This window comes from Cavia porcellus, unplaced genomic scaffold (assembly GCF_034190915.1).
Source record: "Cavia porcellus strain 051 isolate PalLab524CR breed Dunkin Hartley unplaced genomic scaffold, mCavPor4.1 scaffold_8, whole genome shotgun sequence".
In the NCBI taxonomy this organism is placed as follows: Eukaryota; Metazoa; Chordata; class Mammalia; order Rodentia; family Caviidae; genus Cavia; species Cavia porcellus.
This window is the reverse complement of record NW_026947491.1, coordinates 43475433-43489809: the sequence shown is the minus strand read 5'-3', so window position 1 is coordinate 43489809 and position 14377 is coordinate 43475433. Positions and strand designations below refer to the sequence as shown.

The 14377-nt window shown below is 48.9% G+C and overlaps 1 protein-coding gene and 1 pseudogene across 2 annotated transcripts in view; one reads left to right on the top strand and one right to left on the bottom strand.

Annotated features, from left to right (window-relative positions):
- Smim41 (small integral membrane protein 41) overlaps nt 1-14377 on the bottom strand; it is a 37377-nt gene that overhangs the window by 19443 nt on the left and 3557 nt on the right. The window contains exon 2 of one of the 2 annotated variants that reach the window (XR_010049287.1): nt 8018-12952. The gene's annotated coding sequence lies outside the window, so the exon portion shown is untranslated. Of the gene's footprint in view, nt 1-8017; nt 12953-14377 lie in introns of those variants that run through there. The other variant, XM_063254800.1, reaches the window with a different exon arrangement.
- Nucleotides 6244-6491, top strand: LOC134477312 (DNA-directed RNA polymerases I, II, and III subunit RPABC4-like; annotated as a pseudogene).

Below are 14377 nucleotides of genomic sequence, written 5' to 3'. Positions count from 1 at the left end.
TTCAAGTAGTCCTGATTACTGAGTGTTTTGTGTTCAAAACAAGTGTTTCCCTTCCTTCTTCCTGGTCCAGTCTCTGGGGCAGTGTTGATGACCTCCCTCCCCACACCTGCACCTACAGAGGACCAGACAGAGGTGCTCAGTCAGGAAACCACCTGCCCAGGGCAGGGTGCAGAGCCCGAGCAGGGAAGGGTGGGGAAGACAAGCAGGCCGTGCTCAGCGTTGGTGGTCCCTTGGAAGACCAAGCCAAATGTGACCAACATTCTGGGAGGTGACAGAGGCCCGAACATGTCTGGGTGACATCCCCCAGGGTGAACGTCAAGAAAAAAGCTTTGTGAGAAATTTTCAAGTTCAAAAGCATCCTTAGTTTTGTAATAAAATAGCTCCATAACGAATCTGCTCATTTCTATTACAACATGAACCAACATGCCAACCCCCAGCCATAACCACAGAAGCCAGTGTCACAACTCAGAAACTGAAGATCAGAAAACATAATGTGATAAGCTGTACCGAAGTAAGCTCAGATTAACTTAGTAGAACATTACCAGTCAGTCTGCAAATGCAGCCAACTTCCGGGAGAGCCACAAATCAGCCTCCGGGTGCCCTTGCCTTGGCCCCCAATCCCCGCACCTCAGCCAACAGCCCAGGCCACTGACCCTTGGCTCTGGGTCGGTTCATTTCAGGCAAAAAGGTCACTGGACTGTCACAGTGACTGGCCACACCGCAGCTCCGTGAGGAATGGGTTTCTCTGCAACAGCCCTGCAGCAAAGCCAGCCAGGGTCTGTAGCAGTGGGGGCAAACCTAGGGTACTTGTAACAAGCAGGCTCTCTGCTATCACTGAAAGTTCTAAAAGATTGCAACCACAGAGTACACCAAACTTTGGATAAAATACATTGTGGCAAAAATGAAACTGTAGGGCCAAATTTGCATTCTGCATAAAATTCTTTGAACATATTTGGCTATTGCTCCACATAGAAGTTCATGTTAAATTGTAGTTCAGAAACTTTTTTTAAATCACTCTTTGGGGAAAAAAGTAAATTTAAATTTAGAAATGTGGCATTATAAACTTTGGAAATGAAATGTGTTTTACACTGTGGTTCTGACAAAAGAAAGGAAAGTGTGTTTGAAGTTAGTCTGGGCTACCTGTGAGTTTAAGGCCAGCCTGAACTACATAGTGAGACTCTTGCCAAGAGAGATAGGAAGGAAGAGGAGGAGGAGGGAGAGGAGAAAGAGAGGACAGGAGAATGGTTTCAGCACATTTCTCAAAGCATGTCTTTTAGAACAGTGCCCCATGAGAGGTTCCTTTAAAAAAAAAAAAAAAATGAGGGTATGGAGTGCTTGCCTAGCAGGCTCAATAACCTGGGTTTGATCCCCAACAACTCTCCGTCATGCTCCTGTATTGCCCAGGCTGGGCTCAAGCAATCCTCCCTCTTTGGTTTGTATCTTTTTTTTCTTTTGGGGAGTGGGTGGGTGGGTGAGACAGAGATTTTTTGAGACAGTCTCACTACGTAGCCCAGGCTGGCCTTGACCTGTCTCAGCCTTCCAAATGCTGAGATTATAGGTGTGCCCTACCATGCCCAACTCCAGCCTCTCTTTTATATTCTTCCTAGTATCAGCATATCATTGCTTCCTAAAAGAACTACAGTGGCCAGGGTTAGATGGCACATGCTTGTGATCCCAGCACTCCGGGAAGCTGAGGCAGAAAGTGTCAGCTCAGCCTGGGCAACTGGCAAGGTGGTAAGACCCTGTCTCAAACTTCAATTAAAGGAGCAGGGGTAACTTAGTATGCAGGCCTCAGGTCTACCCCTACTACAGGAGGAGAGTATGTGGGACTGCAATAAAGAATCCTGTGTGACACAACCCTCCCGCCAACTGATTAGACCGTAGGTTTCTTTGTCATATCACACCCATTAGGGCCCCTCAGGGCCACAGGAGCTTGGACCCTCCTTGAAGAAACACTGCCTTACCCTTGGGGAGGGGGAGGGAAGACATAATCCCCCGCTTCCTACCAAATGGTTTTTAAATATTCATCATGTCTCAAATGACAATGATGAAATATTGTTTCTACTTTTAGTTCATTTCCCCTACAATTCCTGTAACATTTGGTATGTGATAAAGACATTTTAAACAAAATGATACATTCGAAATTGGGAACCAACAGGCAGCAAACTGTTCCATTTAGCAGCCACCTGTGCCTTTGAAGTGGTTGACTGGGCTCCCAACATTTCCATAACCTTCCAGACGCTTCCTAGGTCCCTCAGGAGGTTTTCATATTTCAGCCAGTGACACAGCTGTGTCCCTCTCTGCCTTGCTAGCACACCTGGGAAAATACATAGCTTTTTTTTTTTTTTTTTTTTTTTTTTTGCAAGTTCATGAAGAGTGGGGTCTGAAGAACTGACAGTACTGGAAACATTCTGGAGTTATTTGATTTACTCAGAAAACTTCATTAATGCTAAATCAAAAAGATGAGCACGACCGTATCTGCCAATCTACCGACCATCCGCCTTAAACGCTGCTGTTACTTCTCTAACTCTTCTGATCATGCCAGTAGCTTATCACATGATCAAACCCCCACGCACACACCTAGGTTCTAGCAGATTCAGGGAGTTGACACATGTTTGTGCCTGAGAAAACTAAAGAGCTATTTTTCCAATTCCCCCTCCTCTCTCCTCTGGGATCAAAGAAGAAATTTAAAAGGCAATGTCACCCATTCAAAAACACATTTTCTAATGGTCCTGTGTGTACAGTGAATAACACTCTTCTCCTAATGGAACTGGCATTTGAGCAGATGGCTCAAACAGAGAAGTTTCCAGCTAATCTGATGGCTCTTATCTCAAAAAACCAGTCCAAGAGGGAGGCAAATGCATGTTGAGCCAGGTTGTTTTGTAAGAAATAGCTTCAAAGTCATGAAAACAGGAGGGGCTGCGTGAACTGTCAACGGCCAGTGAACAGAGGCTCCTCGCAGGGTGCAGGGCCTGGGCTGCTGTGGAGGATAGGTGAGGCCTGATGGAGGAAGGCTCTGCCTGGGAAACAGCAGAGTACCGGGCTGAGGTCCCGGCCGTCCACGGGTACCTGAAGCAGATCTGCACACAGACCGAGATGAGACCGAGGGGAACCACAGAGAGGGAGAGTGGGGCCAGCACATTAGGGAACCTTCTACGATCAGAGATGAAATGAGGTAATTTCTCAGAGCTCTGGGAGCCAGCGTGAACCTTCCCTAACAGACACCTTGGGGTCCAGTGAAGTTCAGTGTGTCTGAGGCCAGGAGAGAATGGCAGCAAGAATGGGACAGCATGTAACGGGCTGCCCCACTTGCCAGCCATCTCTGGCCTCTTGCCCAAGGGGACCACAGCCAGCAGACACTGGGCCCAAGAGCCTGTGAGTCTGGGCACCTCACCTGTCCTCTCTCCCGGGCACAAAGGAGCCCATCTAACCTCATTTCCAACTCACTCCCTGGCTTGGGTAAAGCAGTCTTGAGAGCCTCAAAAGAACAAGTACATCTTGGTTCCTCGGGCAGCAGCCTCTCACTCATTCTCCCCACCAGGACCGAGGCTGCAGGGGCTCCGCATCCTGCATCCCTCAGGCTCCGGACCTTCAGGCACCATGGTCCTTCGCACAGGCCCCTCAGCCCCTGCACCCAGCTCCCTGCTCCTTCCCCAAACCAGGCCACTGGTGGACTGGTGGGCTGGCACTTGCTTCATGGTGTGGAGTGCTTCCCCCAACTCGCTCCTCTGCTTGCTCATTCAGACTGTGGCTCAAACGTCACCTTCTCCCTGCGCCTTCCCAGAGGACCCCCTTAAAGCTTCAGCCTTTCCCCTGCACTTTCATGCACCTTCCTTGTCTCACTTTCTCCACAGCAATGGCTCCCATCTATGACAGGTTGAGTTGTGACTTTCCTCCCAAAACAGACAAGTTGAAGTTCTAACCCTCAGTACTTCCAAATGTGACTTGGTCTGGAAATAGTGTCACTGCAGAAGCAGTTAGTTTTGTTGTTGTTATTGTTGCTTTCATTTTCCAGGGCTGGGCCTTCACAGTGAGCTACATTTTTTATTTTTTACTTTGAGACAGGCTGTGAGTAAGTCACTAAATTGCCCAGGATGGACAATGGTTTTCCTGCCTCAGCCTCCCAGAGTTCTGGAATTATAGGTGTGTGCCATCACACCCAATTTAGAAGTCATTAGTTAAATAAAGATGAGATCATACCAGACTGGAATGGAGTAGAACCCTAAATCCAAAACAACCACTGTCTCTGCAAGAAGGAAGACACAAAAAAAAAAAAAAAAAAAAGAAGAAGAAGAAGAAGACACTTGGAGACAGAGCCACCAAATATTGCTGCCACCACCAGAGGCTACTAAAAGGCAAGAAAAGATTCCCCACCAGGTTTGAGAGGGAGCATGGACCGATGGTACCTGGATTTGGGACTTCTATCCTAGAGAACTGTGAGCGAATCAATTCTGCTGTGAATCATTTGATGCAGCCGTCCTGGGTATGGATGCACCATCTGCTGTATCTATGTTAAATTACGCACACAATTCATCACCTAATCCACTTCACAAAAATCAAGCAGCACAGAGGCAGGAGTTCCTGGGTGTTTGGCTCATCGCTACACCCACAGGCCTAGAGCGAAGGCCAGCACGCGCTAAGTGCTTTATAGACAGAGGTAGATGCGTGAGTGAGTGAGTGAAGTGCAACATGCCTTGACCTCCACGGCAGACTTGGTGCCTGGCGGCCAGTCGCCTGCTCCTCTCTGCTCCCAGGAATGTCCTGTGAGGGCTGGGGGAACCTCCAACAATATGCCCCTTGTCTTGGTCTATTTTCTGTTACTGTAACTTAGTACCACAGACTGAAGAATTTTCAGTATTCACTATTCTAAAGGCTGAGCTGCTCAAGATCAGGCAGCCATGTGTGCTAAGAATGTTCCTGCTGGTAGATACTCTGCAGAGTCCCAAGGCAGAACATGGCCAGATAGAATGTCCCAGCCCACATCTCTTCTTCTTTTTTAATTTTAATTTAATTCAATTTAGTTATTTTTAGACACAGTCTCACTAAATTGCTCAGGCTGGCCTCGAATTTGCCCTCTTGTATCACTCTCACAAGTTCCTGGTATGGGCCACTAAAAATCCTAATGTTTCTCACTGTGTAACCCAGGCTGGCCTTGAACTCACAGCAACCCTCCTGCCTCAGCCTTCCAAGTGCTGGAATTACAGGCATGCATCACCATCAATGGGCCCAGCTTCCTCCTCTTCTTCTAAAGTCATAGTCCCATCGGATTAGGGCCCCACCATTATGGCCTCATTCAACTTTACCTTCCAGACATCTCATCTTCAAAAGTTATAGTTGCATTAAGTTTCTGCCTTAATTCTTCATAATAGGATAAATTTCAACATGAGACCAGCTATGCAGGAGGCTGAAGCAGAAGATCATCAGAAGTGCAAGCCCAGCCTAAGTGACTTGGTGAAACCCTATCTCAAGAAACAAAAGAGGGCTGGGGATATAACTCAGTGGTAGAGAAGTCCAGTATTAGATCTCTAGTACCAAAATAACAATCAGAATAAAGAAAAATACATCATGAGTTTCAGTGAGAACATTCAAACTACAACACTGAGCAGAGCATGGTGGCACTGCCTGAATCACAAGTTCATGCCCAGCGTCGGCAACTTAATGAATTATCGAGACCCTTTCTCAAAATAGAAACTTCTTTCAAAAGTTGAGGAGGAAGCTCTGGGGAGGTCATTCAGTGTATGGACCCTGAATTCAATCCTCAGTATTCAAGGGGAAAAAAAAACAAACCTGCCAGCATTCCCCTTCAGTGTACTCCCCTCAGCCCCACAATGGTGGCTTTGGCATCACCTGGAACTGGCCCAGCTGAGCTGGCTTTGGGGTTGGACTCAAGACCTGGCTATCAGAAGTGTGATGTCTCCTAGAAAAGCCAGAAGTAGTCATAATCCAAGAAGAACACTAGTCAAGGAAACAAGTCAAAGAACGCTAGTCAAGGCCTGTCCCCCAGAGCAGCAGCATCCTCCTCCACCAAGAGCCAGAGGAGCCACATGGAGAGCAGGAACAGGATGTGGGTCTAAGCTAAAGTAGGACAGGCTATGAGGACATCAGCAAACCCAGGTCTCATCTTGTAGGGTGAGGGTCAGTGGCTAAGAGGGGTGAGCCAGCTGCAAGGTGCTAGCAAACCAGAAGACACTTCACCAACCTCCTGCAAAAGTCAACTGGCTCAGCACTACCTAGGAACTAACAATGGACACCCAAGAGGGCATTTGACTTCCAAAGCAGCAGCCAACGTTAAGTATCTGTGGAGAAAATGAAGTGAAATCCAGGGATCCAATCAGATGTAGAGAATGTGGATACAGAATAATATACAAGAAAAGACCGGTGAGTTTTGATTCTCAGTGAGCTATGGAAATTCCAGGAAGTGTTTTTCATTGGAGCTTGGATTTGTCCCTTAATATTTCTCATTGTATAGCTTTTAATTTAACATACTTATAAATATAGCTATGCACATATTATTTTATTTAAAAACTAGACTGTATTTAGGTACCTATACATTTTATAAAGCATATTTAATTATTTAAAAAAGAGAAGTTGGGCTGAGCATGATGGCACATGACTGTAATCCCAGAACTCAGGATGCTGAGGCAAGAGGTTTGTTGTGAGGTTGAGATTAGCTTGAGCTACAAAGTGAGTACAAGGTCAGCCAATTAATGAGACCTTGTCTCAAAAAGACAAATAAATAAATAAAGAGAAGTTAACTGTTTATTCAACACCTATTTATTGAGCAACTCCTAGGCCAAGCCAGTGAACAAATAAGTCACAAGTCCTATTCTCATGGGCTGAGCATAATTTCAGAGAAAAGGCACTCCATGTACAACTAAACACTCAAAGGGAGACTCCAGGATGATCCCAGGTTGCTATGGGAACACGTGACTAGACCCTCACTGCAGGGGGTCAGGAGAGTTTCCCTGAGGAAGGAACCTCACACCTAAAAGAAGAGATGGGCAGGGGCTAGGGATGTAGCTCAGCGGCATAAGTGCCTGCCTTGCAAGCAGGCAGTCTTGAGTTCGATCCCTGGTACCGATTTAAAGGAAAAAGACAAAAAAAAAAAAAAAAAAAAAAAAAAAAAGAAGAGATGAGCAGTGGGATAGGAACAGCATTTTCCAAGGCACAGTGGATATGAGATGACAGAGTACAGGTGCGATAATGGCAAGAGATGCAGGCAAAGGAGCAGAAACCCAGGAGGGCTACAACTTAGGGACCACAGGAGGATTTAAGGGAGCAACAGGTATTACACAGGGAAGTGGCTTGACAAATTCATTCTCATTCGTTCTCTCTCTCGTTCTCTCACTCTCTCCCCCGCTCTAAGTTTCTGCGATGTAGTCCAGACCAGCCTTGAACTCACTGAGTTGCTCAAACTGCCAACTCTTCCTGCTTCAACCTCCTACCTGCAGGGACACACGTCCATCCAGCTACAACTCCCTTTTCAGAGATCACCATGATGACAGTGAAGAATGGGAGGCCCTGAAGCACCGAAGGGAACCAAATGAGAGAGGAGGCCAGAGCAGAGGGGTGTAAAGCCCTCTGAGAGGTAGAATGGACCATATTTGGTGACAGACTAGCTGTGAAAGAGTGGCGAGAAAAACCAGGGACAGCTGTTATGCAGGTGGCCACACTCACTGGGAGCAAGAAAAATACTTCCTCGGGGTTCCTTGGGAAAGAAGGCACACTGGGAACCAAAGCCAGCACATGATCACCCTGCCCTGGCTGCCTTCCACCCTGCTACATACATGCTGCTCTCTCCCCCACCCTGCAAGGCCCGCCACACTAACCTCCTTTCCACCCCTCAGACTCAACAAACTCATTCCCACTGAGAGCCTTTTTACACGCCTTTCCTCTGGCAAGAACACCGTGCCTCCGCCCTTGCCTGGCCAGGTCCTGCTCACTCACTGTTCAGGTCTCGACTCAAATGTCACCTCCCCAGAGACGTATCTGTAGCATAGCCATTACCTGCAATTACCTCATGTCTTCTTTTACAGGTCCATCGAATGTCCCCTGGCACCAGAACACAGGGCTCCTCAGGGAAGGGATCTCACTGTTCTCCACTCCAGCGCCCTGCTCCACAGGGCTCTGCAGAATGGACACTCAAGGGCCGGGCCAGGCAGGCTGCTGACTTCAGAGCTGCAGGCACAGAGAGGGCCAGCCCAGTGCCAGAAAGAGGCAGGCAAGAAGGTAGATCTGTGCAGAGCCCTGAGGACTTGGGAAGAAGTGCTGGGAGAAAGAGAGGAAAGGCAGGCAGAAGGCAAACCAAGACTCCCCGGGGCACAACCTAACAGCTGGGGAACCCGGACTAAACCCATGCAGGGCTCAAGGTCAGGTGCCTAGACTCAAAAGCACACACCTCATCATCTGAGTCCCACTGAGTGCGTTATTACAGTTTCCTACTGCTGACCACAGAGAGCGCAGAGGCTGCTTCTCACAGAAGTCAGGGGAAGCATCGCAAGGATGATGGACAGGTCAGCACAGCAGAAGCGGCCAGGAGAGACTAAGACAAGGATTGAAAAGCTGTCCCAGGCTTTGGTGGAGAGGGGTAATCAGGCAGAGAGGGGTGGAGGCCAGGCTGGGGAGGACCAAGAGACAAGTTGGAGGCCAATAAACAGGGGTGGCAAGCAAGGCAGCTCCGAGAAGCTTGGCGATAGGAGAGTAACTGGAGGAGCAGTGGGGGCAAAAGAAAGCTATTTTAAGACAGAAGAAACCTGAGTGTGTGTTGATGCTAGAGCCAGCAGAGGAGCCATTAAAGCAGCATCGGGAGGATGCTAGGAGGGCAGGCTGGGGCAGGAGGAGTACAGCGGTGGGAGCACAGCCCTCCTTACTGGCTTCTCTTTTCCCTAAGAAGCAGGAGGGAAGGGTCTGAGCAGAGCTCTAGGGGGCAGGATGCTCAGGGTCTGAGCCTGGGAAAAGCTTGAAGGAAGACAGCTGAGAAACAGAGAGCTGCTGGCACCATGGCCAAGCAGTGGCAACAGTCCCAGGGGCCTACGTGACCATTCCTGCAAACATCAATCTGCCTAGAGTACAAGGTCAAAGAACAGGACACTGCACGGCTCAGGTTTTATAAGGGTAATTCTACAGGGAAGTGAAGTTAGGACATGGGCAAAAGAATGCTCCTGGAATCTAAACTGGAAGGCGCAGAAATGGTCTGGGAGACAGGGAGAAAGCAAAGGCCACATGTCAAGTGACCCTAACAAACACATCTGCCTGAGCAGGCTGAAAGAACAGGAGTGGGTGTCAGGCACAGCACATGAAGTAGGGTTCTCAAAGGTGTGTGTGTATGGCAGAGGGGGCCCTGAGCAGGACACAGTGGACAGAGGAGCCACACCAGTGGGGTACACAGCTGTAGCCTCTCCAACTGCAAGGAAAGGCTGGTGGCCAGAAGTAGGAAGCGATACCTTTTTCTTCTGGTTTTGGCTTTTACTTTGCCTAGGTGAGACAAGTGCATGGTATAGCATTAGCACAATATAAAGGGAAGAACTATAAAGAAAATAAATCCCACAGTGGATTCTTCAGCCCTGGGGGACCACGTTACCACTTTCTCCTGTGTGAGGGCTTCTTCCTCTGAGGTCGAGCTGAAAGCCATAATGGTGTATAGCTCAGGTACTAGCTTCTCCAAGGAGGAACCCAACTGTGGGCCCTTTCCCACCATCCCAGAACTGCTGGGGACACTAATACTCCAGACCAACCTCCCTGTCTCTGAAAACCTCTCTCCCCCAACTCACTGAGGAACCCATCCCTGGCTTCCTCCATCTCCTGGTCAGCCTTACCCCTTGCTCTGCCTTTATTTAAGTGGTAGTCAAATAGGTCAGTGGCCCAGGCTGCAGCCCTAGCAACCTTGATCCATTCCACGCTTTCATCTCTTGAAACCTCAAGGTTCAAATCCCTCTGCTGAGCTCCAGCCCTCTAAACTACCTGTCCACCTAACAGCTCCCTGGGACATTCCTCAAATTCAGTGCACCAGAGCTGCTTTCCTTGGCCACCCCCTGCCTGTGTCCCCTCTGCAGCAGCTATGCGTTGGTTAATGGCCATCTAGCACCTACCTGTTTGCTCCAGGACTGGACAAGTACAGGTATGCTGAGGAATTGTACCTCTGAGTTGGACCCTGTAGTTGGGGGTGTCCCCCCAGCACCTCTTTCCTGATAGACCTGAAGCTGAGAGGCCATAAATCCAATGTCCATGAGACCAGTACCACTGACATGCACTGTGCACTTGCACTCTGCACACGTCAGTCTCTGTCCATTCCAGTAACAGATGGACAAGCCAGGTCCTGTAATTCCCCAATCTGAAAATGAGGAAATTAAGCTATAAGAGAGCTTTAGGACCTTGCTCAGGAACTTTATTATCTTTTTCTTTTTTGAGACAAGGTCTCACTGCATAGTTCAGATTGGCCTTGAACTCACCATGCAGACCTGGCTGGCCTTGAACTTGAAGATTAGAGGTGTGCATCACCACACCTGGCCATTTTATTGTTAGTTTAAATGTGGTGTCAAAACCTGAATCCAGTTCAGGAACATTTGTACTTGCAAACAATTTGGTTTTGTTTTTTGTTTCCTGTTTTTTTTTCGGGGGGTACTGAGGATTGAACTCATGACCTTGTGCTTGCCACACAGGCACTGAGGATGCTGAGCTATATCCCTGGCCCCAGCAATTTGGCTCTCAAACAAATGAGATCAACAAAACTTTGCTTCTGTTCACAAATTGCACATTAGGTAGCAAACACAACTATGGCCATCTTCCTCACACAAACAGAAACATAGCCACCTTCCCCCAAATTGTAAAACAAATTAAGTTCCTGAACCAAGGTGCCACTGTACTGTGATTGAACTGGGAGGCACACTCTACCGTTGAACCCCTTCCCAACCCTTTTTTTTTTAAATTTTGGGACAGAGTCTCATTTATTTCTCCAGATGGGCCCCAAACCCAGCTTCCCTCAGTGCTTATATTATAGGCATGCGCCACTTAAAATGTCTCATCTTTTGTTAGAATCCTTGATCGCAACCATTAGACAACACTACCCAAAGCAGACATAGAGGCAAGCAGAATCAAGCTAGGGAAGGAAAAATTAGGGCCTGCTTCCATTTGGGCCCTAAATCATGCCAGGCCTGAGGCCAGAACTACCCTTATCCGTTTGAATTATACAGGTTAATCAACTCCCTCCTGTGTCCTCCTGTTTAAGTCAAATAGTTTGGGTTTCCTGCAAATTCAGACCACAAAATTCCTAACCGATAACACATCATCGGTGCAAGACATCACCGTCCACTCAGTATTCAGACCAGAAACCAGGGCATCCTCCTCCCCGCCTCTGCTTCCTCCTTCATATCCAGCCAGCAACCACAGCCTGCATCCCAAGCTCTGGGGACTCGATCTGGCTGCCTCTTTACTTCTAGCTGCTTCCACCCCAAAATATACCTCTGCCACGGAAGATTCAGATCTTACCACAGCACTTCCTGGCTTGAAAGCCTCCAGTCACCTAGCTATCCCTGGGACACCCTCCAGCTCCAGGCCATGCCAGCCCCATTCATTGCCGAGGTCTCCTGTTCCTTCCACTCTAACTACCAACTGCTGAAGCCCCCTCTGCCCACAGTGCTCTTGTTCCCTCTTGCCTGGACAAGCCCCACTCCTTACTGCCCCGCCTCTGGTTAGGCAGCTCCCAGCCGAGCTCCCCCTCTGCGCTCATCTGGGCACATTATATAGCCCACTTTAACTTCCATCTTGTGTGCCCTGTTTTTTATGACTGTGAGCTCTGTGACAGCAGGGCTGATCACTTTTTTTCAAGGGGAGCATGGACTCACTAGGTCCTCCTGGAAGGGATAAAAATCAAGTGCTTGCAGGAACAGAGTGGGTGGTTCCACAGCTCTGTTCCTTTCTCTCCCCTTCTCTTCTTTGCAGATGGTCAGGTTCCAGAAAAACAGTAACAAGGTCACATGGTAACAAAAGTACAGAAAGTCTCATCAATGGACAAACCTTATCTATTGGCTCCTCACCTGAACATTGTTGCTCCCACTTCATGGATGGAGAGACTGAGGTTCAGGAAAGTCTACAATCTGAAACTGAGTGCACAGACACAAACAAAGTGCTCTCATCTCAGCACCAGCCTCAGGCCAGACTCTGAAGGGAGCAGTGCTTTTTCTCATACTGGCCACAGAGAAGCAACGAAGTGCTGGCACAAGTCACTTTGTGTCCCATTTCACACTCACCTTCACAAAGCGAGGGTGGAAACAGATCCAAGGCCAGGCAAGGTGGTATATGCCTATAATCCTTGCACTAAGGAAACTGAGAGAGGATCACCATGAGTTCGAGGCCAGCTGGACTATAGAGTTCACGGCCAGCCAAACTGCATAGCAAGATCCTGTCTCAAAAAAACAAAACGAAGTGTCAAAGGCTAGAAACACAGATTGTATACCAGAGACTTGCGTTAGCAGCTTATTTAATAAGAAGCCATAGAAAGTGATGGGGAATTACAGGATTGTTTTGGCACCCTGGGCTTCCAAATGGATGGTACTGACCGATAGCCCACAGCAGGGATATGTCATCGACCTCTCACATCAGTGCTGCCCACACCAGGCAGGTAGCGGCTGCATTCATGTCCACAGAGGCCTGGTGAACAGAGGCCACAATCTACATCTCCTTCTCTGAACGCCAAGGGTATGTGGCCACTTCCCGGGAGACACACAGCAGTCCCCAACTATTCCTAGGGCCCAGACCACACAGGCCCATACCCAACTGTACTTCAGAAGGTCACAGGGAACAGCTCAGGGGCAGCAGCCCTAGGATGAGTCACCACAGTCCAGATGCTTCCCAGTCATCATCTGTAGGGTGAATGGGTTGAAGGTAGCAGAAGTCCTCTCCGGAGGGCAGCTAGCGGGCAGCACTCCCGAAGGCAGACCAGGCCTGGCTCAGGAACCTGTAAGAGACGGCCATACCCACCCTTGCTGGAGGGAAGCTGCACTGCTGTGGAGGTGAAGGGAGAGACCAGACAGCCCCTGCAGCCTAACCCAGCACAGGGTGAACTCGGGCTGGAAGAATGTTAAGGCATTCTGTCAGCCCATCAGTTGCCTTGGTCCTTCCCCAAGCACAGACAGATGGACCTCTTGAGGGGACTCACATCTGCACCCGGCATTCATCTCTCACTTCCTGCTGGTGCCCGACAGGGAGTGACAAGAGCACTCACATTGCCATTTTCTAAATTCTCTTCACTCAGCCTGATCAGGGTCAGAGTCCCACAGAAAATGTCTCAGATCTTCCCCCTAAAAACACTGAGGTCCCCAACACACCCCACACCTACTTCAAACACTTAAGATGAAGGGATATCAAGGCGGGAAGGTGAGGAAAGTACTTATCCCTTTGTCTCCCTCACCCCTGGCCTGGATGTGAACAGACATCATGATGCTGTAGACACAGCCCTTCCTCTCACCAAGTCACTTTACACCCCTAATACATCAAGCACTTGAACCAGAGGCCATACCGAAGGTCATCATCATCCTTCAGTTCCGACCCCTTGGACTTTCCCTATGGGTTTTTATTCTAGTAACTCTCTCAGCCATTTCCCACTCCTCAGGTTCTAGCCAGACAAGCTGCATCCAGCTGCCTGTGGAGCTATTGCTGCCTGGCATCTGGAAAACTGTTCCGGCAGAAAGCGGGCATCTGATAAAACCAGTGGGTGAGCAGAGACAGAAGCTGTGATAGGGGCTTGGGCTGCAAGTCTCTGACTCGAGCTGGTCATCACATGTATCTGAAGGTTTGTTCTTTGGGGCAGAGAGGCCACATTTTGTAGCAGCCTCTCAAACAGTGGTGGAAACAGGAGAAGGAAGGAAGGCTGCAGTAGGATAGGCAGCCCAGGGGAGGAAAGAGCCTTAGGATCCAGAGTTCCAGCTCAGCCATCTCTTAAGCATGTTTTGTGCTTCTGAGTTTTTGCGCTTTTCTCAATTCTCTGAGAAGCTCCCTCTTTGTAAAATGAAGAGTTCCTGAGAGTTAGGAGTCCCTCTATCCCAGTTGGTGTGGAACACCAAGGCGAGTAAGGGAAAGATGTTCAAGCAGCACAATGCATCAGGCCAGAGTTAGAAGAACCGGAGTAAAAGCAGTTCTCCCCACCCAACTCCGCAAAGCCCAGCAGAGTAAGGGGGAGAATGTCCCCTGGGTCTAGCCAGGAGTTGGTGCCAGGCGCAGTCACACACACCCTTCACTGCCCTGGACAGCCCTCTTTCCAAGGGTGGAGGTGGTGTCCTCGAGGTGAGAAGCTGACAGCTCAGCAAGGCCACTGTGACACAGCTGCCCAGGGTTAGTGCCAAGTCATGAGCTGCTCAACAGGAATCACACATCGTAGTCAGCT